This window comes from Halichoerus grypus, chromosome 2 (assembly GCF_964656455.1).
Source record: "Halichoerus grypus chromosome 2, mHalGry1.hap1.1, whole genome shotgun sequence".
NCBI lineage: Eukaryota > Metazoa > Chordata > Mammalia > Carnivora > Phocidae > Halichoerus > Halichoerus grypus.
The window spans coordinates 60,403,892-60,428,522 of NC_135713.1; the positions used below are offsets into that span (position 1 = coordinate 60,403,892).

General features: G+C 47.9%; 1 protein-coding gene across 5 annotated transcripts in view; it reads right to left on the reverse strand.

The window, feature by feature from the left end:
* The window catches only part of STK10 (serine/threonine kinase 10), a 117,114-nt gene that overhangs the window by 67,960 nt on the left and 24,523 nt on the right, over positions 1-24,631 (reverse strand). The window lies entirely within an intron of this gene.

Below are 24,631 nucleotides of genomic sequence, written 5' to 3' on the forward strand. Positions count from 1 at the left end.
CTCAGTGCGAGCTGTGGCCAGACCCAGGCAGTTCCTGCATTTGTCAGTGAAGTTGTCCCTTACACAATACCCTTACACAAGGTCTCTATGACCACCCTCTCCAGAGTTCAGCACTAGGAAAGCTTGAGCATCCTGCCAATCTGGTTCGCTTCCCCTTCTGCAATTCAAGATCTCCATGACCCCATGCACTTCCCTTTTGTAATTTTTTAACATTTACTGATTGATTGATTGATTGATTGACTGATTGCTTTGGCTGCTGGGAAGCTCTGGACTTATCTTTGGTTTATTCCCAGGAATACATGTACCAACTTTTGGCTCCGCGCCAGGATTAAACCCACAATATTTCACTACTTTCATATGGACCCCAATAAAGTGTTTTTTAAAAGATGACCATCCGGGGCGCCTGGGTGGCTCAGATGGTTAAGCATCTGCCTTCGGCTTGGGTCATGATCCCAGGGTCCTGGGATCGAGCCCCATGTCCGGCTCCTGGCTCAGCGGGGAGCCTGCTTCTCCCTCTGCCTCTCCCCTGTGCATGTGCTCTCTCTCTCTCTCTCTCTGTATCTCTGTGTCTCGAATGAATAAATAAAATCTTTAAAAAAAAAAAAAAAGATGACCATCCTGCAGAAGTCTGAAGAAGCAGCACTCTTGGGTATTAGTCACGCATGTGTTAGAGTGATGTGCCATTAACCTTTGTGTAGATTCTGCCTGACTATCCTCTCACATAGAGCAAAATATGGTTTGGGTTTTCTCCGCCCCCCTTTTTCCTCCCATCCTTTCGGCTTTAAAAATTTCACATCTTAGTGCCTTGATGTGATAACAAAAAAAAAAAAAAGAAGGTCCCTTCCATAACGTAGCTGTTACTAGGTTCCATTACATGGATCTTAATGCTCTACCTTTCAGCTTGTCGGTGCCAGGGCTGCAGGGGACTTCTACAGAAGTGCATGGGTTTTGGGGCGCCTGGGTGGCTCAGTCAGTAAGCGTCTGCCTTCGGCTCAGGTCATGATCCCAGAGTCCCGGGACTGAGCCCCACGTTGGGCTCCCTGCTCAGAGGGGAGCCTGCTTCTCCCTCTCCCTCCCTGCTCTCCCTCTCTCTCAAATAAATAAATGCAATTTTTTAAAAAAAGAAATGCACAGGGTTTACTTAACAAAATAATCTCAATTAATAAAATAATGATAAATAAAAATAAAATAAGCATCTCACGACCTTAGGAAGTCACTAAATATACATGCTTAGAAAACAGAACGGAAGCACATACGTGAATACCCAGGGAAGGATTACAGGTGGTGTAGACTTGTATATATGTTCCACATTTTAATCAACAAATAGGAGTTATAAAAATATTAGAAGTAAACTTTTTTTTTTAATGGTCAGAACTGGCCTAAAATAACCCGTGGCTATAGATGCATCTATTCAGCTGCAGGGGGATGGGGTATCTATGCCTGTCCACAATTAAAGCCCCAGCAGGCCTGTGCTCACTGTGTCCAGGGATGATAAGAGGCTCCTGAGGATCAAGGGTTCCTGGGTGCAAAGCTCAAGGCCTCTAAGCCCTCACCAAGCCCCAAATCCAACAGACAGCTGCAAGTACCGAGGACCGACTCCTTGAAACCAGCAGAAACTCATTCTTCATGCTCCCTTGAGAGCAGCAAGCCACTTGGGGCTCAGGGTTTTCTCAGGACCTGGAGAAGTGAGGTTTGTGATCAGTTTAATCCATCAACAAGTACCAACCGAGGGTCCACCAGGGGCTCCACAGTGCTAGGCACAGCAGGGCCAGAAAAATCATATTCAATCAACAAACACTATCTGAGCTCTGTCTATAACAAGCCTGGGGACTGGGGACCCAGGATGAACCAGACAGGTCCCTGCCCCAAGACCACAGGCAGAGGCCAATACAGGCACATCGTGACTGTGTTACCTAAAAACCTGTGGCCATCCTGGAGGGCCTGCCAAAGAGCCGGCTTTGAAGGGCACATTTGCCACATGAAGAAGGACAAAGACATTGCCGGCAGAACACGGCAAGAGCAGCGGCTAAAGCAGCGTGGAAGAGTATGAAGGGGGGGGTGGTTCAAATGGATGGGAAGAGAGCGGGTCACAAAGGTCACCTGGAACTAGAATTCAAACATCTCAAAGGATGAACTTGACCCTGAAAGCTCTGTGTGTATGTCTGGAGAAAGGCACCAGAGGGTTTTAATAAGCAGTGTTACAGACAGGTTTCTGCTTTAGAGGATCCCCCTGGATACGGTATCTCTAGAGGGTGGAAACGCAGAGGAACAGTGGATTTAGCAGAAATAGCAAAAAGGCCAAGGTATCGTGGCTGTCTTCTGCCTGCAGACACACCATTCTTTCCTTCCCTTTTGTGAAACAGTCATGATAGCTGAGTGGGACTCACCTCAACCCCAGTGGGGAGGGGAGGCCTAACCCAATCAGGGAACTTCTCTGCCTCTTGCCCTGAGTGCTGGCTCAGGACCGGTCTAAGCACAGCCAAGCTGGTGAGCTCTGCTTCATGGTGTGGGATGCCCTGATATCTCCCTCTGGAGCCAATTAGGAAGCACGAAGCCTTGACAGTTGGAGGCAGCCATCTTGCAACCATGAGGAAAGCCAGAGTTGAAGACATGGCTGATACAAAGAGGAGTGCAGAGAGAATCACAGCGTAACTGAGCCATGCTGGAATTCCCCTCAAACCTGACCTTCCCCTCTACTTTTCAAATAAAATATGCAAGCCAATTAATTTCTTCCATTGTTTAGGCTAGTTTGAGATTTTCTGGTACTTATTACCAAAAGCACTTGATCTCACATTTGGCAAGAGATGATGAGGATGAATTAGAACAAAGAGGAGGACGAGGATGCCATCTCACTGGGCAAGTAAGATTTTCCTAGTAATCTCTAGGTGCTAGCAGCTAAAAACACTATGCCAGTAGTCTTCAAACTTTAGCGTGCATTAGAATCATCTGGAGAACTTGCTAAAACAAAGGTCACTGGACCCCACCCCAGGTCTGGGGTAGCATCCAAAAATCTACGTTTCCAACAAACACCCAGGGTGGGGGGGCAGTGCTGTTGCTGGTCCCCTGACCATACTTTGAAAACCACTGCTCTATAGAAATTTGCAAAAGGGCAAGAAGCCTGGACCTTGGGGCCACATCTCTCCTCCCCCTAGCAAAAACTAATATAAGATGGTGGTAGAGAAATCTGGGGAGCAAACTGGCAGAATTATCATCTCTTTTATCCTCCTTATTAACCTGAACTTCCTCATCGGTGTTCCTTATTCTTTGTGCCTCTAACCAAAGAGCTGAGGGCTTGGGTAGGATGTTAAGATCATCCTGGTAAGTCTTTACCAAGTGATGGTTTGAGAAGCCCTGGGTATTTTCAGAAGCTTTAGGGATTTGCATTATTAAAGATAGTCAGACAGAAAAAGATGGAGTCCAAAACAGTGAGTATTTTCCCAAAAAATGAGCATATATATTATATATTATTTACACATTAAAATATATTAACATATATTATATATATAACTATATATGTGTGTGTGTGTGTATATATATATATAAATATAATTATTTAAATATTCTCCCATTTTTTGCAAAAAACCTCTGAGGATCCCTGAGTGCACGTCAAGAAGTATATGAGGATTAGTAAAGATCGGGTAGGTAGAAGTGACACCAAAATCACAAGCAACAGAAGAAAAAATAGACACAATGGACTTCATCAACAATTAAAGCTTTTGTACAGGGGCGCCTAGTGGCTCAGTCAATTAAGCAGCTGCCTTCAGCTCAGGTCATGATCCCAGCGTCCTGGGATTGAGCCCCACATCGGGCTCCTTGCTCAGTGGAGAGCCTGCTGCTCCCTCTCCCCCTGCTTGTGCTCTCTCTCTCTCTCTCTGTGTGTCAAATAAATAAATAAAAAATGTTAAAAAAAAAAGCTTTTGTACATCAGAGGGCAGGATCAAGAAAGTGAAAAGACAACCCGCAGAATGGGAAAAATACCTGAAAATCATCTATTTTGATAAAAGACTAGTATCCAGAATATATAAAGAACTCTTACAACTCAACAATGAAAGGACAAATAACCCAATTTAAAAAGGACAAAGGATCTGAATAAATGTTTCTCCAAAAAAGAGAAACGAACGGCTGATAAGTATATGAAAAGATGCTCACCATCACTGGTCATTAGGGAAATGCTAATTGAAACTACAATGAGATACCACTTCATAGCTGCTAGGATGCCTAGAATCAAAAAGATGGAGAACAATAAATGTTGGCAAGGATATGGACAAATTGGAACCCTCAAACAATGATGGGGGGATTGTAAAATGGTGCAGGTACTTTAGAAACAGTGTGGCAGTTCCTCAAAATGTTAAACATAGCATTACCATATGATCCAGCAATTCCACTCCTAGATATACATCCAAGATATTTAAAAACATATGTCCATTTGCCAGACTGACTAAGAAAAAAAGAGAGAACTCATATTACTAATATCAGAAATGAACAGGGACATTACTACTGATTTTACAGAAACAAAAATGATTATGAGAGTACCATGAACAACTATACACCAACAAACTGGATAACACAGACTAATTCCTAGAAACACACAACCTACCAATACTGAATCACAAAAAAAAAAATAAAAAATCTTAATGGACACTACCTAACTATGAGACCAGCATGACCCTATCAAACGCCAGACAAACACATTGCAAGAAAATAAAACTACAGATCAATATCCCTGATGAATACTGATGCAAAAATCCTCAACAAAATACTAGCAAATCAAACTCAGCAGCATATTAAAAGGATTATACACAATGACACGGTGGGATTTATTCCTGGAAGGATGGTTTAACATACAAAGATCAGTCAATGTAATACACCATATTAATGGAATGAAGGAGGAAAAAAACATAATCATTTCAATTGATGCAGAAAAAACATCTGGCAGGGTGTCTAGGTGGATCGGTGGGTTAAGCATCCCATGCTTGATTTCAGCTCAGGTCTTATCTCAAGGTCGTGAGTTCACCCTGTATTGTTTTTTTTTTTTAAGTCTACTTAAAAAAATAATAATAATAAAATTAAAATTGAAAAAAAAACATTTGGGGCACCTGGGTGGCTCAGTTGGTTAAGTGACTGCCTTCAGCTCAGGTCATGATCCTGAAGTCCCAGGACTGAGTCCCACATCAGGCTCCCTGCTCAGCGGGAAGTCTGCTTTTCCCTCTGACCCTCCTCCCTCTCATGCTCTCTGTCTCTCATTCTCTCTCTCTCAAATAGATAAATAAAATCTTAAAAAAAAAAAAAAAGAATTTAAGAAAAAAACATTTGGCAAAATTCAACACTCTGTCATGAGAAAACTACTCAACACATTTGGAATAGAATAAAACCACCTCAGGGCACGTGGGTGGCTCAGTTGGTTAAGCATCTGTTTTCGGCTCCGGTCATGATCTCAGGGTCCTGGGATGGAGCCCTGCGTCAGGCTCCCTGCTCAGCAGGGAGTCTGCTTCTCCCTCTTCCTCTCCCCCAGCTTGTGCTCTTCCTCTCTCAAATAAATAAATAAAATCTTTAAAAAAATAAATAAATAAAACCACCTCAACGTATCAAAGGCCATATATGACGGTGAACATAGTGAACATCATACTCAGTGGTGAAATACTGAAAGCTTCTCCTTTAAGATTAGGAACAAGACAAGGATGCCCACTTTCTTCACTTCTATTCAACACAATACTGGAAGTCCTAGCCAGTGCAATTAGGCAAGAAAAAGAAAATACAAACAAGCAAATTGCAAAAGAGGGGTAAAATTATCTCTTGTTTGCAGATGACATGATCTTATATGTAGAAAACCTTAAAGATTATGAACACACAAAAAATTGTTACAACCAATAAACACAAATTCAGCAAAGTTGCAGGATATAAAACCACACACAAAAATCAGTTGAGTTTCCATACATTGACAATGAATAATCCAAAAAGGAAATTAAGGAAACAATTCCATTTATAATAGCATCAAAAAGGAGAAAATAACTCAGGAATACTTAGGGGAAAAAAAAAAACTTAACCAAGAAGGCAAAATATTTGTACACTGAAAACTATAAAACATTGCTGAAAGAAGTTAAAGAAGGCACAAGTAAATGGAAAGACATCCCATGTTCGTGGACTGGAAGACTTTTTTTTTTTTTTAAAGATTTTATTTATTTATTCAAGAGAGAGCAAGAGAGAGAGCATGACAAGGGGGAAGGGGCAAAGGGAGAGGGAGAAGCAGACTCCCCACGGGAGCCCAAAGCAGGACTCAAGGGATAATGACCTGAGTCAAAAGGCAGGCACTTAACCAACTGAGCCACCCAGGCACCCAGGAAGACTCAGTATTGTTAAGATGTCAATATTACCCCATCTACAGATTCAGTGCAAGCCCTATCAAATCCTAATGACATCTTTTGTAAAAACTGAAAAACCCATCCTAACACTCATATGGAATATCAAGGGACCTCTAATAGCCAAAATGATCATTCTTGAAAAAGAAGAAAGTTAGAAATCTCATACTTCCTGACTTCAAAACTTACTACAAAGCTACAGTAATCAAAACACCTTGGTACTGAAGAATGACTGACATATACATCAATGGAAAGATAGCCCAGAAATAAACCCTTACATATATGGACAAATGATTTTCAACAAGGATGTCAAGACCATTCAAGGGGGAAAGGACAGTCTTTTCAACAAATGGTGTTGGGAAAACTAAACATCCATATGCAAAAGAATGAAGATGGTAGACCCTTACACCTTATACCATATATAAAAATTCACTCAAAATGGATCAAAGACCAAAACATAAGAGCTGAAACTATAAAACTCTTACAAGAAAACACACGGAAAAAGCTTCCTGACATTGTATTTGACAATGATTTCTTGGATATGCTGAAAGCACTGGCAACAAAAGAAAAAATAAACGTATTGGACTTCATCCAAATTTAAAACTTTTGTGCATCAAAGGACACTATCAACAGACTGAAAAAGCAACCCACAGAATGGGAGAAACTATGTGTAAATCATATATCTGGTAAGGGACTGATATCCATAATACAGAAAGAACTCCTACAACTACATAACGAAAAAGCAAACTAACAAAATTGGGCAAAGACTCGAACTGACATTTTTTCAAAAATATACAAATAGCCAATAAACACATAAAAAGATGCTTAACATCACGAACTAGGGAAATGCAAATCAAAATTACAATGAGATGTCACTTCACACCTAGTAGGGTGGCTATTTAAAAAAGAAAAAAAAAGGCGGGGCGCCTGGGTGGCACAGGTGGCTAGGCATCTGACTCTTGGTGTTGGCTCAGGTAGTGAGTGATCTTGGGGTCGTGAGACGGAGCCCTACAACGCGCTCCACCCTCAGTGGGGAGTCTGCTTATTTACCCTCTGCCCCTCCCACTTGTGCTTTCTCTCTCTCTCTCTCTCTCGAATAGATAAATCTTTAAAAAAAAGAAAAAAAAAGAACAAGTGTTGGCACAGATGTATAGAAATGGGAACCCTTGTGCATTTCTAGTGGGAATGTGAAATGGTGTAGCCATGGTGGAAGAGAGTACAGCAGTTCCTCAAAAAATTAAAAATAGAATTTAAAATATTAAAAATGGAAATGCTTTATGATCTAGCAACTCCACTTCTGGATATATACCCAAAAGTTGAAAGGAGGATATTCAACAGATATTTGTATACCAATGTTCACAGCAGCATTATTCACAATAGCTAAAAGGTAGAAACCACCCAAACGTCCATCAACAGAAGAATGGAAAAACAAAATACGGTATATACATACCACATGTATACAATGGAATATCATTCAGCCTTAAAAAGAAAAAAGGAAATTCTAACACGTGTTACAGCATGGATGAACCTCAAAGACAATATGCTAAGTAAAATAAGCCAGCCACAAAGTACAAGCATGATCCCTCTTATGTGAGGTACCTTGAGTAGTCAAATTCACAGAAATAGAGAGTAGAAAGGTGACTGCCAGTGGATGGGGGGGAGAGGAGAATAAGAAGTTGGTGTTTAATGGTACACAGTTTGGGGCACCTGGGTGGCTCAGTCGGTTAAGCGTCCGACTCTTGGTTTCAGCTCAGGGTCCTGGGATCCAGCCCCGCATCAGGCTCCATGCTGGGCGTGGAGTCTGCTGCAGGATTCTCTCTCTCCCTCTCCCTCGGCCCCTCTCCCCATTTGCGTGCTCTCTCTCTAAAATAAGATCTCTAAAAAAAAAGAAAACGTGGGGCGCCCGGGTGGCTCAGTCGTTAAGCGTCTGCCTTCCGCTCGGGTCATGATCCCAGGGTCCTGGGATCGAGCCCCGCATCGGGCTCCCTGCTCGGCGGGAAGCCTGCTTCTCCCTCTCCCACTCCCCCTGCTTGTGTTCCCTCTCTCACTGTGTCTCTCTGTGTCAAATAAATAAATAAATTCTTTAGAAAAATAAAAAAAAAAAAACGTAACCCAAGTGCCCTTCAGCTCAGGAAACTACAGACATAATGTCCTGTCCCAGGCCCTTCATGGCTCTTATTCACAGTCTCTCATTTTACCCACACACGGGTCCGTAAGGTAAACACTGTTATTATTCCCATTCTACAGATCCAGGGTTAGCACACTTTCTCCATAAAGGGCCAGACAGTAAATGTTTTCAGGTTGCGGCCAGATGGTCTTTTGCAGCTGGGAGCAGCCAGAGGTACCTGAACAGAGGGCACAGCTGTGTGCCCACAAACCTTCATCTACAAACACAAGGGGCAGGCCAGATTTGGCGCACAGGCCGTTGTTCGTCATCCCGTATTCCAGATGAGAAAACGGAGGCACAGAGAGAGTCGGTAACTTGCCACGGTCCCCAACCACTAAGAGATGAGGGCAGGATTTGAACCAGGTGTTCTGACTAAAGAGCTCATACCCCATTCCCTGGGCTCCGCTTTTTCCCCAACCTGCTGGGAAGGCCTACAATATATCCAAACATCTTCCCTGCTGGCATCTGAGTAGCTTTATTTTAAGGTTTCGACTCAACCTGTAAGATAGGAAGCCCCTCCCGCCCTACCCTGGACCCCACGGCCGGTGCAGGCAGGGCTGGGCTTTGAACCTGGCCCACGGGAGCCAAGCTGCTCACGACAGCGGCCCGGTGTTAAGAAGGCGGCTCTGCCTGAGCTTGGATACAGGTAGCACATTCTGGGAAGAGAGGCGCTTGCTTTTTCCAGGCCCTCTTCCCAGAGGAGTACCCCCACCGTGACTGTCCCCCTCCTCAGCACTCAAGAGCTTCCTTTCCCTGGAGACGCCAGCCCATACGCGTGCTCAGAGGGTGCCTGATGGGGGACAGCCTGCAGGTGCTGGCTTCTTCTCTGGCTGAGGGCCAAAGGAAACTGGAAACCTGTGTTTGCCTCCCCATCAGTTTAGATTAAGCAGCTGTCAGGGAAGAGCATAAGGGTCATGGCCTTGTTACATGATCTTGGCAGGTCACATCACCTCTCCCGTCACTCGTGCATTCATTGATTCACCCATTCGTGGATTCATCAGGCACCTACCCTGGCCCTCTGCTATGTTAGCCGCTGGGAATATGGCAGTGGAAAACAGCCCTTGTGCTCCCGGAGTTCTCATTCAGAAAACCAATCTCTGCCTCTGGGAGACGAGCCCCCCTGGCAGGGGGTCCGGCAGGTGTGCGCCCAGCACTGTTACCTGCACAGCTCAATTAATGAAGGACCTCCTCCTTTTCCAGCCTGGGGATGCTCACCGCAGCAACTCCTTCAGAGCCATGCAAATGAATCAACTCAATACTCCTTAAGACCGACAGAGCCAGAATTTAAAATCTCTCCTCTCGGGGCGCCTGGGTGGCTCAGTCCTTAAGCGTCTGCCTTCGGCTCAGGTCATGGTCCCAGGGTCCTGGGATCGAGCCCCTGCATCGGGCTCCCTGCTCAGCGGGAAGCCTGCTTCTCCCTCTCCCACTCCCCCTGCTTGTGTTCCCTCTCTCGCTGTGTCTCTCCCTGTCAAATACATAAATAAAAAATCTAAAAAAAAAAAAATCTCTCCTCTCTACCAGATCCACCTTTCTGGGCTAAACATCAACACCAAGGTGATTTCTGTCCTTGTAAGTAACACACCAAGAAAACCCCAGGTATGCAGCCATTTTACCTACACGGTCTCACTCTGTGCCCTCAACCTCCTCAACAGGTAAGTGCCTGCCAGGTCAGTGACCTGGGGTCAGCCTCAGTTTCCCCATCCGTGACATTTAATTGGAATCAAGAGCTTATTCTGTGCCAGGCCCTGTGCCACGTGCTTTGCGTGGATTATCTTCCACTCACGCTTTGAAGTAGATACCCTAAAAAAAATGCCTATACTTCCTGGGGCTTATTGTGAGGATAAAATAGGATAATGTATGCCAGGCCCTGAAAACATGACCTGGCACACAGTAAGTCAATGCTCAGTAAGTGTTACCAACTGTTATTAGCATTTAGTGATATTTTATTCCCATTTTACATATGGGGAAACTGAGGCTCAGAGAGATTAAGGTCTGATTCAGTGGGTTTTTTTTTTCTTTTTTTAATAAAAGCAAACAAACTAAAACCGTAAGAAAAAACCCAGTAGAAGATTTTTATTGCGTCAACACTGAATGGAATTAAACCCAATTCCGAGTAAAGAGAAAGACAGGGAGGCTGCAGAAGAGCCCATGACAATCCATACCGGAAAGGGACTACTGAGTGCACAGAAGCCTTTGTGACAGCACAGCTGGTCCCTTCCCAGCCAGGGAGGACCCGCCACACCTCTCAGGGCTGTGAACGGATGAAACGAGTAGTGGAAAAGCCCGGACCTGAACTGGGACCCATCTGGGTGCCAAGTCTGGGCTCTGCTCATCTCCCCAGTGGAAGAGACCTAGTGACTCCATCCTCCCTTCCTCATGCCTCAAGGAAGAAGCCACAAAAAACTTGAGTTCCAGCCCCTGGGTGGGTAGGGGAAAGGGCCCCTCTCTCTTCGTGCTCCAGCCCTCACTGGGCCCCACCGGTCCGCTCACACATACCAAGTGAGCTTGCTCACCGAGAGATAAGGGAGCTAGGATGTCCCAGCCCAGATAAGAGAAAGCTTGGACCACCCACAGGGTTTAGACATTAACTTTTACAGCCCACAGGCAGCAGGCCGAGCAGCAGGATCCGGGGGCCGGCACCACCACAGCCCGGCTGTCCACGCAGGACAACTGAGGCACGCGAAAGCCAGAGACGAGGCATCAACACTCTGCTCTGGGCCCAGGGCCCCTCACCTCCCTGGCCTTCCCTGAAGTCAATAAGAGCACTGAGTACACACAAGGTGCTCAAAAAATAAATGTTAGCAACATTCCTGGAACTAAAGTTAAATAAGCCAGAGCCAGAAGGTCTCTGGACATAGTCCCAGTTCTGCCACTGTCCTTCCGGGGGGCTGGCAAAACCCCTTTCCTGCTCTAGTCCTCAGTTTCCACACCTGGAAAATGAAGCTTTGAACAGCTGTAGGTCATTTGCAACACTGGCATTTTAGGGCTCAAGGTGAGGAACTAAAGTCACTTTATCATTGAATAAGTAGTTTATACTTGTAAAAGTCCATCCATATCATCCATTAGCAGAGCCTCAAGCTTGCACTTGATCATTAAGTGTTTACTGGATACATGAATGAATGATTATAAGTGAAACATTTCAGTGGCCTTAAGATGCCCAGACATCAGGGCAGAACAGCCACAGGCTGACTAACCTAGCTGACAGCCAGATGCGGCAAAGCCAGCCAGAAGCCAGGCCCTCCCAATTCTGCCACCCAAGACAGGAGAGCTGATGGCTGCCATGAGTGAGCACCTAATGCATACTGGCACGGTGCTAAGCACTCCTTTACTGGGAGCAGTTATACTTACCTTCTTTTACAGGTGGGGAAACAGGTTTGGTGAGGAAAGGGCTTCCCCAAAGCCACTCAGCACATAAGGGACAGAACCAGGACATAAACCCAGTCTGTCTGACTCCAAGACACAAAGGCGGCTGACGCATGGAGCCCTGAGCAAGCCCTTTGCCTCTCTGGGCTTGTTTCTTCCTGGGGAAGCAGACAGGTACTACAGTCATCCAGGCCTCCCTGCCCCTGGGCAGGGGGACACCCCATCAGCATGCAAGGCAAGAGGCTTCTGGTTACTCAACAGAGGTCTGTGGAAAGAAGTCCACGGGGCAGCCACCAAACACAAAACAGTCGACACAAAAATGTCTCCCACTTCTCAGCAGCCTTGTCCCTGTAGGTGGAGTCCCAAAACCTCGGCACCTCTGAGCTCCAGGCGAAACAATGTGGCCATTGAGTGGGGCAGCCCACGCCCACAAGGCCTCCCTGGAACGCTGTGCCTCCTTCCTCCACCCCCCGCTGCGCCTGCCACATCCACAGAAAGCCTGCGGGAGGAACCCTGTGAACTGAGTGGCCTCAATGGGCAGGAAGGGCACTCGGAGCACAGGGGGTGACCTTGGGGCTCTGGGGGTGGAGGGGCAGCTCTGCCAAAGCAGAGAGGAGAAGGGATGATCCAGCGAGCTTCTGGGCCTGTCTAGTACATTCTAAGGCCCCTCTGCCACAGTCCCTGGGGTGGGATCAACAGATGAGGAGACGGAGGTGCTGCCGCGTCCTAATGTGCTGACCCAAGTCCCTGGGCAGCTCTGGGGTGCTACTGAGGTGATTCGAATCTGGGAGTGCTTACCCCTTCTGGTACTGTCCAGCCCAGAGGTCAGGAACATTGGCTGCAGGACCAAAGTCCCCTGAGCCCGAGTCCAAAGGCTGCTGCTATTGGGTGACTGCAGGCCTCCATTTCCTCATCTGTAAAATGGGGCAACACATTCCTACCCTGATGCGGACTTGGGAGATTAAATGAGATCGCACACGTAAGAATAACAAACACAGTGCCTTGCACCTAGCCAGAACGTGGCAAACGACAGTCCTTGTCATCATTAGGATGGTCATTGCCATTACCACTATCCTCATCACACCATCTTTCAGGAAAGGCCAAGTTCGGGCTTGGAATCGGACTCGGGGGCAGATGCAAACTGAACTCGCAGTCCCTGGGGAGAGACACGGGAAGTTGTGTGTCTGCACAGACATTTTTGCTCTATCAGACCATCTGCCTACCCAGCCCCCATTCCCTAAAGCCAGCTGTGCCAGGGCCCCTGCAGAGACAGAGAGGAAGGAGCTAGGGCCGTGCCCCTGCCCTGTGGGAAGGGACCAGAGGGGAGGTGTCAGATGGCCTCACGAATCCTTAAGACATGGAGTGAGCAGGGTCATAGGCAATGGCTGCCTGGTAGGAGACACCATTCTCAACCAAATTTGTTAAACATCTGTGGCATTTGAGATGGTCCTTAAGGGACACGCAGCATTTGAAACAAAGGGGTGGGGGTGGCCATGTGGCCCAGCGGGCAGAGCCAGCAACAGGGTGCAGGGTGGGCACACGCGTCTTACTGCACCCCCAAGATAAGCCCCGGCCTTCCTCAACTCACTGCCCGAGGGACACAAGTCTCCAGGGAACCTACGCGCCTGCACAAACCAACATGAACACAGGGACTCAGCACTGGAGTCCCACTCAGCTGGGTGCTGGTTCCGGCTTGGACGCCGACTAACAGAACGACCCGGGGGGCAAGTTCAGGGATCGGAGCCTGGGTTGCTCATCTGTCAAGTGGGGGAACCTGGAGGAGCCGCCTCCTCGGTGGTGATGCACCAGGGGGCCGTGAGGAAGGCGTGCGGTGCATTCGGCCAGCGCACAACCATCGTGACAGCAGAGGCTGATGCACAAACGTGCAGCCCGCCAGCGCGCACCCCGCGACAGCGCCAAGGAGCCATTCCAGAGCAGCGGGGCGCAGGGAGAAAACAGGGGGTGTCCCAGGCAAGTCCAAGCGCCCATGCGTTCACAGCACACATCACCATCTGACACTCTGGGGGCCCACGCCACTGCCCCTAGAATGTAATTTCCCAAGGGCAGGGCTCTGTGTCCGTGCCCTCACCACCGCGACAGTGCCTGGCCCACAGCTGGTGCTCCATAAACATGCGCTGGGGGGGGGGGGGGCAGGGGGTTGCACAGGCAGACAGGGCAGCAGGTGCCCACCTACGGGCCAGCTACACTCAGCCGGCTCACAGACACCGTGCAGAAATACAGGCCCATGGAGCCAGAGCTGCTGATCCTTCCAGCGAAGCCAGATGCCTGGATTCTTAAGGGAAAGATGTCCATTATAAAGGTTCGTGCTATTTCAAAAAACTGGAAAAGCCTGCCCTCTATGCAGCCTGGGGGCCTGGTTTACGCACTTATCTGCCCATCTACCTTGAGCAACACCCCTGACCTATTAGCTAAGTGCCTGGCACAGGGCTCCTACTGTCCGCCAACTGGGATATGCTGGGTTTCTAACCCTGGACAAAGTGCTGTGAAGTCATCACCCTTCGTGTTCACATGAGGAAACTGAGCCTCTGAAGCATGAAAAGACCTGTCTCGGGTCACAAGGCAGGAGAGGGGGCAGTCAGATTCCAACCCAGGTCTAGGTGACCCCAAAGCCCATGCCTGATGGACGGAAGGGATGTGAGGGGTACGGGAGGGCCGAGGGGATGACAGCCAGCTGACGGGGTCAGATGGCAAACAAAACCCACGAGGACATTTGGGAACCAGGCAAATCTCTAGACCAGAGTCACCCCGGCTCCTGTGAACATGACACACAGAACCCCAGGCGGGCCATGCCAACAGAATTCCAGGCAGCCCCAGGTCACACCTCCTGTCCGTCCACATGTTCAGCTACAGGACTCCACCTGGGCCCAGCCCGGGGACACGAGCAGCGCCAGGGGGATCCACTGGGCCTAAGGTAGAAGCCGCGTGGATCCCCTGGCCACAGGCCCCCCTCCACCGGACACTGTCAAGGAACACTCTGCTGGACAATGGGCTCCCCAGGCGGAGGGCACGGGGTCACACGCTGCATTCTTTGATCTGCTCCCAGGGGTGCCCAGGGCTGGCACCCAGGGAGGGGCACTGCAGGGGGGAGGAGACAAGGTTCTGGAGCCCGGCTGATCTGGGTTGGAACCTGGCTGTGAGTCAAGACAAGTCACTCTCTCTCTCTCTGACCCTCGGTCTTCACATCTGTAAAATGGAAATGACTGCATCTCTACCCCACAGATTTGTGATAATTCGGTGAGATAATCATGAAAGAGCCCAGCGAAAGCCAGCTATTTTGCTGACTCTTCCTTCTCACCACCCCTCCCCACCGCCTCGATTCACCCTCTAGTCCAAGAAGGTGCAAGCCTCCTCCCCTGCTCTCCCTCCCCAAGTCTCAAGAAACCCCATCTGTATAAGGGGAATGGCAAGAAAGCAGTAACGCATCTGCCTCAAAGGGCTGAGACGCCTGTGCAGACTTCCAGGGGTTTTAACAAAGCGCTACTGTGGCCGTGTGTGTGTCCCAACAAGTGGGTGCTCCACAGCCCCAATCCAGAGGGAGAGGAGAGGCTCGGGAATGCCAGGCGGCCCCAGGGGGACCACGACCCTGCAGCCCATGGAAAGGGGGCCTGGCCCACATTACTGCTGCCCGTGGAGCAGAGAAACATGGGTCAGGACGAAATGAGCCAACTTAAGTGGAAAGACCTCCTTGAGATCAACCCTTCCAAGTCCCTCACATCGCAGACCAGGAAGCAGAGGCACGGTTATACGGCGCTCGGTTACAGTCACACGGCGAGTGGGTCTCAGATCCAGGAAGCTCTCAGGCTCCGGCCACACTGAGCGACTTTCTAGATGTACACAGAGCTGCTAGCCACTTTCTACCATCAACTTCTCTTTATAGCTCTGGCTTGTTTAAGGCCAGATATGCAATCTCTGTCAGCGACCAACAGTTGCCCTCCTAGCCCAAGGCAACAAGCCGCAGAAACCCTGGCTGGGGAAATGTGGTCATATGGTCAAGTGTGGACAGGGGGCCCCTCCCATCCACACCCTGCTCTGTGACCCTGGGACCTGCACTTCCTCTTTGCAGAATGTTTACTTTCAGACAAGAAGCTACTCTCTAAAAAGCCCCAGTCACTCCTTCAGGGATGGACGGACGGACGGACGGACACACACACACATCGGTATACACGTTCAGGAAGCTCACAGAGCTCTCACAAGCCTATTTTTAGACTCCCTAGGCCAGGAGTCCTGACTTCAGAGCCCACCAGGTCTGGGTAGCTTACTTATGGGGCAAAGGAAGCTGCCTATATGAAAAAATGTGCTCTCACACACTTTTCTAGGAGCACGATCCTTACTGTCCTCAGTTTTGATAGAGACGTGAGATAAGAAATATTTCCTCTCAGTTCTACTTGAAGTTAAACGGTGGCACACTGCCATGACAAACAGGCCTCGGTACTGGGACTACATCAGGGAGTGGTGAGGTCTGAGGCCCACGGGAGAGCACGCCCCTGTCGGTGGGGCCCCTCACACTTGCTGCCAGGCAGAAAGGCGGCCTATATAGCCACATCTCTAAGAATGTTCAAGGCCAGAATCTGACAAAATGCTAGCAACATGTCTCGCATGCCAAACAGAAAGCGTCTGGAGGCCCAATCTGGCCTGAGATCATCAGTCTGCAGCTTACTCCAAGGGCTGACACACAGGTGAGGGGCCATGGCTCAGAGCCTGTCTGGCATGGTTGATACCCTCCCACCCCAACAGCAAAAGGCTGAATGATAAAGGCCCGCGGTTTACAATGGGGGTGAGTCTGCAGCCCCCCAGGATATTTGGCAACATCTGGAGACATTTTTGGTTGTCAAACTGAGCAGGGAGGTGGGAGGTTCTACTGGCATCTAGTGGGTAGAGACAGGGATGTTGCTAAACATTCTACAATGTCCAGGGCAGCCCCCCTCCCCCAACACACACAGAGAGAATGATCCAAACCCTGGTGTAGACCCTGGTGTCCACGGGGCTACTCTGGGGGCCACCTTGGCAGTGGGGAGTCAGTACTACTTTGCTGAAGAGGCCCACTGTGACAACTTCCTTTTAGCAAGGCTGAAGCCTGGCAGTGCCCAGACTGAAGGCTTTGGCAGGCAAAGGGACCGGGTTAGAATTTAACAGAACTGGTTTATTTTCTTTTATTTCTGCTTAGGGCAAGTGGGTCCTAGTTTTCCATTTAGGGCAGTGCGATGAAAGTTTCTTTTTAAATATGTGTATTCAATTTCTAGAAAGTGAGCCACTTTAAAAAAAGGAAAGGTTAACTATTACAGAGGTAGCAGAATGAATGAAGAGTGGAAGAGGCAGTCCAGCAAGAGTATCGTATCAATACTGCAGAGATTCAACACTGAGAACAGTTAGTTCATACCCAGGGGAAACCCAGGAAGACTCCGTGATTCTGCAGACCTCCCATGCCAAGCAGGGGGTCACTGCTCTGATCAGTACTCAGCAAGGGGACTGCTGGGCAAATAAACTCACTGCAAAACTTTCCGAAAACCCGGGGGCACAGGGACTTCTGAACAGGATGGCCAGGCCTGCTGTGTGCACAGGAAGGCCTTTCCTCACTCTGCTGGTGTTGTCATCCACCCTCACGTTACCTTCCTTACTGTTCTGGGGGGACATGATCACATCAAAGCCTCAGGAAGTAAAAGGCAGAGAAGTCAGAAGAGAGAGAGATGCAGGAAACTCGGGGTAGAAGGAGCTGGAAGGCATCCAGGGAATGAGAATAAAGGGCTGGGAGAGGAGAGGAGAGAGGGACAATGGCATTAACTAAGCATCCACTTTGTGCCAGACGCTGCTGCCCACATCTGACCTGCACACTTAATCCTCATCACATGATAGGTTGTGTCACCATCATCTTCCCTTGTGCTGAAGAGACAGAACCCCAAAGGAAAAAGCCTGAGCAAGACCTGTGGTCAGGAACGGATCTGAAGAGGCTTCAGAATCCTCACCATGTGCAAAAGCATGACCCCAGCCACCCTCACCTCCCTTTGATTCCACACAAGGAAAAGTTTAGAGGAATGAAGATTCCTTCCCTCCTTTCTACAGCTACCACTCGCTAGGGAGCTGCTTCTTTCAAAAACAAGGCCAAAGTTGGCCTCAGGACATGCTCTGTGGGACTTCAGTCTCCCTGGAGCAGGGTGTGCCCCAAACAGCCTCAGCTCTCTAGAGGGGACCAGCCTGGACCTCCACTCCTTCCCTTGCACTGGATCAGCCCTGGGTGAGAATGGAGGCAGGGTCTAGTCTCCCAGAGGTGACACCAAGACTGGTAACTACTAAAATGTGCGTGGCAGGAGAGAGAACAAATGGAGCAGAGAGGAAAAGAAAAGAAGGTAAATTCCACCTAGAGGTCTGGGGAAGTGAAAGGCCTCATGGAGGCAGTGATGTTCTTGTTGACTGCAGATGACATCGGAAGGGCAGGCCTGGGACAGGGCACTAAGTGAGCAAACATCTGGAGGTGCTGCCTCCAAGCAGCTTCGAAGAACTGGAGAAGAGATCTGGGAAAGCATCCACAGATGGCAGACAGACAACAGCCTGCGTCCTGGGTGTGGAATATATTCTGGGGAGCCAGGGAAGGGCTTTTTATAAGGCAGTGTAACATGAGTAGGTTCTCTCATCCACGGTCCTTGAAGACTTCTGCATGTCTGGCCTTGTGACTAATATGCTGTGTGACCTTGGGTAAATCCCAGACCCTCTCTGGTCTGCAGTTGTCTCATCTTCAAATGAGCAGATGGCTGTGTGACACCCAGCTGCAGCGCTCTGTGGTTTAGTCAACACACCTCTGGTCTGGCTCCCGTGGCGTGCTGGAGCTAGCTAGCGTTCACTGGCTTGGGAAACTGATGGTGAAATTTCCAGGAATTTCTGTAAGCCGGCTGTTAAACACAACCATGATTAAAAATCAAGTTACATAACTCTATAATTTTTTTTTTAATGCTATTAAAAACAAAGATTACAAACACTCAAAACTCATCCTTTCCCTAATTCTTTTACCACATTCTACTGTTACCTATACTCTGGATGTCATTTACATCTACCGTACGGGTAAGGCATGAGTGCTACTGCAAACCTCTTTCCAGCGCGCTCAGTGACACGGTGTTTGTAGCCTGAAATTAACCAAAGTGGGAATGTTTACACCACGGAAACTGGCAGATGCTATACACCAGGGCTGCTCTCCTCGGGGAGGTGACTTAAATATTTCCCACCATCCCACTCGCTCCCACTCCCGCAATGCCTGTTGGAAAACGGACCCAACCCTTGCAAGACCTTCCCAGAGACCAGAATCTGGCTCAGGGCTGGGGGTGGGGGCGGGAGGGGCCGTTATAAACTAAAGAAAATTCAGGAGGGCAGCCCAGGGTTTCGTGCACTCATTTTTGGACCCTGGGTCTACATCCAGAGCTGCACTGTCTGTACTGTCCAATCCAGCAGCTACCGACCACACTTGAAATGTGCCTAGTGTAGAACTACATTTATGACTTCATTCACTTTTAATTAATTTAAATTTAAAAACCGACACTCCATTCCGTTACTAGGAAACGTTTAAGAATGTTGAGACAACTTTGCATCTACTTTGTCAACTGTAAATTTTATGACTTCTAAATATAGATTTCTGGTGAAAATTTAGCTCCCGAATTGAGATGTGCTCTCAGTGTAGAACACACGTTGGAGCTGAAGGCTTAGAATGAAAAATGTAGTAAAATATCTCATTAATAATTTTTATATTGATTACATGTCAAAATACTACTTTCGATATACTAGGTTTAAAAAAAATTGTATTATTTAAATTAACGTCACCTGTTTTTTTTTTTTTAAATACAGCTATTAGAAAATTTTAAATCACATATGTGGCTTACATTACATTTCTACTGGACAGTGTTGGTCTAGAATATTCTGGGTTGTTTTTCCCCCACTTGCTCCATTTGATATTTAAAAGCAGAAGTGGGCCTAAGAAACTACGAAAGGCTTTTGCTAAGATTACAAAATCTGGAAGAAAATGAGCTCATCTTGTCAGATTGTAGGTGGGGTGGTTTGGTGAATGTCCACCACCCCAATCAGGGGGAAGGTCTGTCCCTGGATGCCATGGCTGGGGAAAGGGTCCAGAGCAGTTGGGCAGGAGCCAGTTTCTCATCCCAAAGCCCAAGCCCTGAGAGCAGACCCCAGGTCCAGTATGGGTTTTATCAAAGACACCACCATGGAAAGATGGCCCCTGGAGCCACACGGGAGGCCTGGGTCCGAGACCCATCACGCAGCAGGAGACACCAAAAAGTCCGTGCACCTTCCAACCCTGTATCTCAGAACAAGACTTCTCTCTCCCATACTTTTGCGCATGCTGTCTCTCTCTCTTCCAACCGCTCTTCCTTCTCCCATCCCTCTTGAGAACTCCCACGCATCCTTTAAGATACAGCTCAAATGTCCCTCTGGCAGCCCTTGCTGACCCAATAATGTCCCCACCCCACAGCCTTTTCTTACTGCTTTCTGGTTGACCTCGAAGCTTTCACTCTTGTCCCCTCAAACCTGATTTCTTTCTAAAACACAAAATGTCTCTCCCCCGTGGAAAACTGCCACTGAGTCCCCCTTACGTGAAACAGTTCTCAAAGCTAAACAAGCATCAGAGACACCTAGAAGGCTCCTTACAACAGACTGCTGGGCCCCACCCAGAGTTTCTGATTGAGCAGGTCTGTCTGGGCTGGGACCTGATAGCATTTGTCACAAGGTCCCAGGGGCTGCAGCTGCTGGTCTGAGGGCGGTACTCTGAGAACCACTGATCTAAAAAGTTAAGTGCAGGGAATGCCTGGGTGGCTCAGTCGGTTAAGCGTCTGCTCAGGTCATCATCTCAGGGAGCATCGGGCTCCCAGCTCAGCAGGCGAGTCTGCTTCTCCCTCTCCCTCTGCCTCTGCCTCCTCCCCTGCTCATGCTCTCTCTCTCTCTCAAGCAAATTTTTTTAAAAAATAATAAAATGTTAAGTGCAAAACTCTTCACCTTGGCATTGGAAGCCCTGCACACAACATGGCCTCCAGTTACTTACTGCCCTCCTCTTTCCACGTGCTCCCCTGATCCTAGACCACCCATTATCCAAATGCCACAACTTTCATGCTTCTGCACCACTGCCCCTTCTGCGGGAGACCCTTTGCCCATCACCCACCTAGTTCCAGCACCTTCTGCCTTGATTTCACAATGTCTAAAACTCAAATCCTCAAAAATGAGGACATGGCACGTTTAAGGGTCTATAAAACAACAAATGCAGGCGGTAGGGGCAGCTACAGAAGAGGAGGGTGAGAAATGGTTTCGGCCACAGCAGCAGCCCTGGGTAAGAAAGTACCAGCCTAAAGGCAACTCTGGGTCAGGACACTCTCATGTATCTATTTAAACAACCTCATGACAGTCACAGCCCAGTTACAAACTGTCCTTCTCTATCTGGTTTTCCAACTCTGCCACTTTCTAGCTGCGTGGCCTTGGGTGGGAACTTACTTAACCTCTTTGTTTCTTATTTTTATCTGTAAAATGGGGAAAAAGCAACTACCTCATAGAATGAAAAGTAAATGACATAAACCCAGTAAAACTCACAGCTAAAAGGCCTCAAACACAGTTAAGCCCTCAGTAAATGTTAGCTGTGGCTGGTATTATCTTTGGACCTGGGAAAGTCATGAACTTTCTACCTGGCCACAATCAATAATGGGGACAGACATATAAAAGATGTTTTTCTTAATGAGTACATAATCAGCAGTCCAATAAAGGTTGTATGGATGGACAGATAAGCAGATGAATGTTGGGTAGGTGTCGTGGGTGGGCAGGTAGGTGGGAAAACTCCTTTGTATAATATGAAAAGTGGCTAAAAAAAAAAATATATGAAAAGTGGCTCTGTGAGGCTGGTTTAGCAACAGACACTTCAGATGCTTAAAAATTTTCCTAAAGAGATTCACAGGCAAGCATACAAACATTCAAAGAGGTCCATCACACCTTTGTTTCTAAGAGAAAAAAAAGGAAGCAGTGTAAATGCCTAACAATAGAGAATGGCACAGTCAGAAGATGGAATTCTACTGAATAATCAAATATGAAGGTGCTTCCCCACTGACATGAAAAGTGGTTCTTTTTTTTTTAAGATTTTTATTTATTTATTTGACACAGAGAGAGAGAGGGAACACAGTAGGGAGAGTGGGAGAGGAAGAAACAGGCTTCCTGCCGAGCAGTGAGCCCGACGTGGGGTCTATCCCAGGACCCTGGGTATCATGACCTGAGCCGAAGGCAGACGCCCAACGACTGAGCCACCCAGGCGCCCCATGAAAAGTGGTTCTTAACAGAATTAAGTAAATGGGGGATCTGGCTGGCTCAGTTGGCAGAGCATGCCACTCTTGATCTCAGGATGGTGAGTTCAAGCCCCACGTTGGGTGTAGAGATTATTTAAAAAAAAATAGATTTTAAATAAAAAGAGTAAAAAGTAAAGTAATAAGTATGGCATCAATTCTTCTTTTTAAAAAACCTGTGGGTATGGGTATATATGTATATATATTTTTTTTTAAAAAAGCCTGGAAAAATATATCCTAAATGTGGTTATCTCTGGTACAAATATTTGAATGGTTTTAATCTTTTTCTTTTGTTTTTCCTTACACTCTCATTTTTCTCTGTTAACTATATAAATAATATTTGTTTAATTTCTAAAAAGAGAGAGCTTTTTAAAAAGCCGCTCCAAGGGCGCGTGGGTGGCTCAGTCGTTAAGCGTCTGCCTTTGGCTCAGGTCGTGATCCCGGGGTCCTGGGATCGAGTCCTGCATCGGGCTCCCTGCTCGGCGGGAAGCCTGCTTCTCCCTCTCCCACTCCCCCTGCTTGTGTTCCCTCTCTCGCTGTGTCTCTCTCTGTCAAATAAAATCTTTTAATAAATAAATAAATAAATAAAAAATAAAAAGCAGCTCCATGAATCAGGACAGAGGAAACACGTAGGCGCAGGTGTGTGACCATGAGCAAGAGGGCGCGCCCTTTCTGTGCCTGGGTCCCCGTCCTGCTCACCACCTCCTGAGGCACCTGGAGACAGTAGATGAGGAAGGGTTTTAGAATCTGCAGCTGGCAGTCAGGGGGTGGTTTTATCCCCCTAGTGACATCCAGGAGGCTCCCCAAGGAGATTCTCAGAGAGGCAAAGGAGAGTTGGCTTCTGTGCAGGACTGGAAGGGGAGGCAGGGTCAGCAGACAGAGCTCTGGGCGGGGCTGGGGGGGCCACATGCCTGCTCCCCTCAGATACCGGCTTCCTTCACCTCTGGGAAATGAGAGGATCAACTCTGATGGTGGTTTCTCAACTCTCCTTTGGTTTTCTTAAATAGCAGGATTCTTTTCACAAATGAAACACAGATTTCCCCATCAAGCATCAATAGTCTGCTCCTAAAAATCAGGCATCCTGTGCAAAAGTAAAAAATAAAGCCAACCTGGAACCTATTTCCCCTTATTTTAAAGATTTTTTTTTTTTTAATTCACTTGAGACAGAGAGATAGAGAGAGAGAGAGAACATGAGCAAGGGGAGCGGGAGAGGGAGAAGCAGGCTCTCCGCTGAGCTGGGAGCCGATGTGGGGCTCAGTCCCCAGACTCTGGGATCATAACCCAAGCCGAAGGTAGAGGCTTAACCATCTGAGCCACCCAGGCGCCCTCCCCTTATTTTAAATGGGAAAAATCATAAAGCACTACTTGTCAACTCCTAACTTCCCATTAATTTCCTAAAATGTAACTAAAGCATAGTAATACTCTCTCTACACATAATAAACTACCATGATAGGGGGTCGAATGTTACAACACCCCCCCTGCTGACCACCATATCATGCTTAACCTTGCTGTGTGCAAGCAACATGGACCTGGGCCGGCTCTCCCAGCTCTGGCACCACCAGGGACGCCCAGGCCTGCCGGCCCTCGGCTCCCTCTGCAGAACATCTACACGTGGTTCGGACAGTCTCCCAACTGCATCTATAATTCACGTGACACTTGTCCTGCACGTGATTTTGTGACAAATGTTGTACTGAGTTCTGGGGACATAAACATGTTGCTTGACATATAAAACACTTGCCGAAAAATAGTCTGAAGAGACACATATGTTCTAGGAAGTCTGGGTTTTATAAACTAGACGAGCGTCCACTGGACAAGCATTGTACAGGGTGGACGCGCCCTGTGCCAACCGGGGGCGCTGCGGAATTACTCTAGAGAAGCTGGGGGTGATGCTGGGTTTGGAAGGTGGGCTTGAAGATGCATCTGCAATGTGCACATCATGCTAAGGCTGCTGACGGAGAATGGGGGCTGCTAAGGGGCCCCCTTCTTTAGCGCCACCATTGAAAAGAATCCCCATGCAGAAGCTACGGCCAATAACGATGCCACTATTACAAATAATAAAAGAGCCACAGTCACTGAACTCTCACACCTGCCAGGTACACTTCTAAACACTGATCATGAATTAATTTCTTTAATCCCTGTAATAACCATATGAGCTAGGCACCATTACTACTCCCATCTTACAGCTGGAAAAACTGAGGCAGAGAGCTTAAGAACTTGCCCAGGGTTCTCCAACTTGTGAGTGGCAGAGCTGGGATCTGAGGCCTGGCAGTAGAACTGTACACTTCCTTCCTGCTCTAAACCAGTGTCCCCACCCCCAAAAGCGGGGAGGCTCTGCAGAAAGGGAAGGATGGGGGACCTCGAGCCCCCCTGCTTCACTTTCTTCTCACCCCAGCCCTTGCCCTCAAAGCAGACACTGA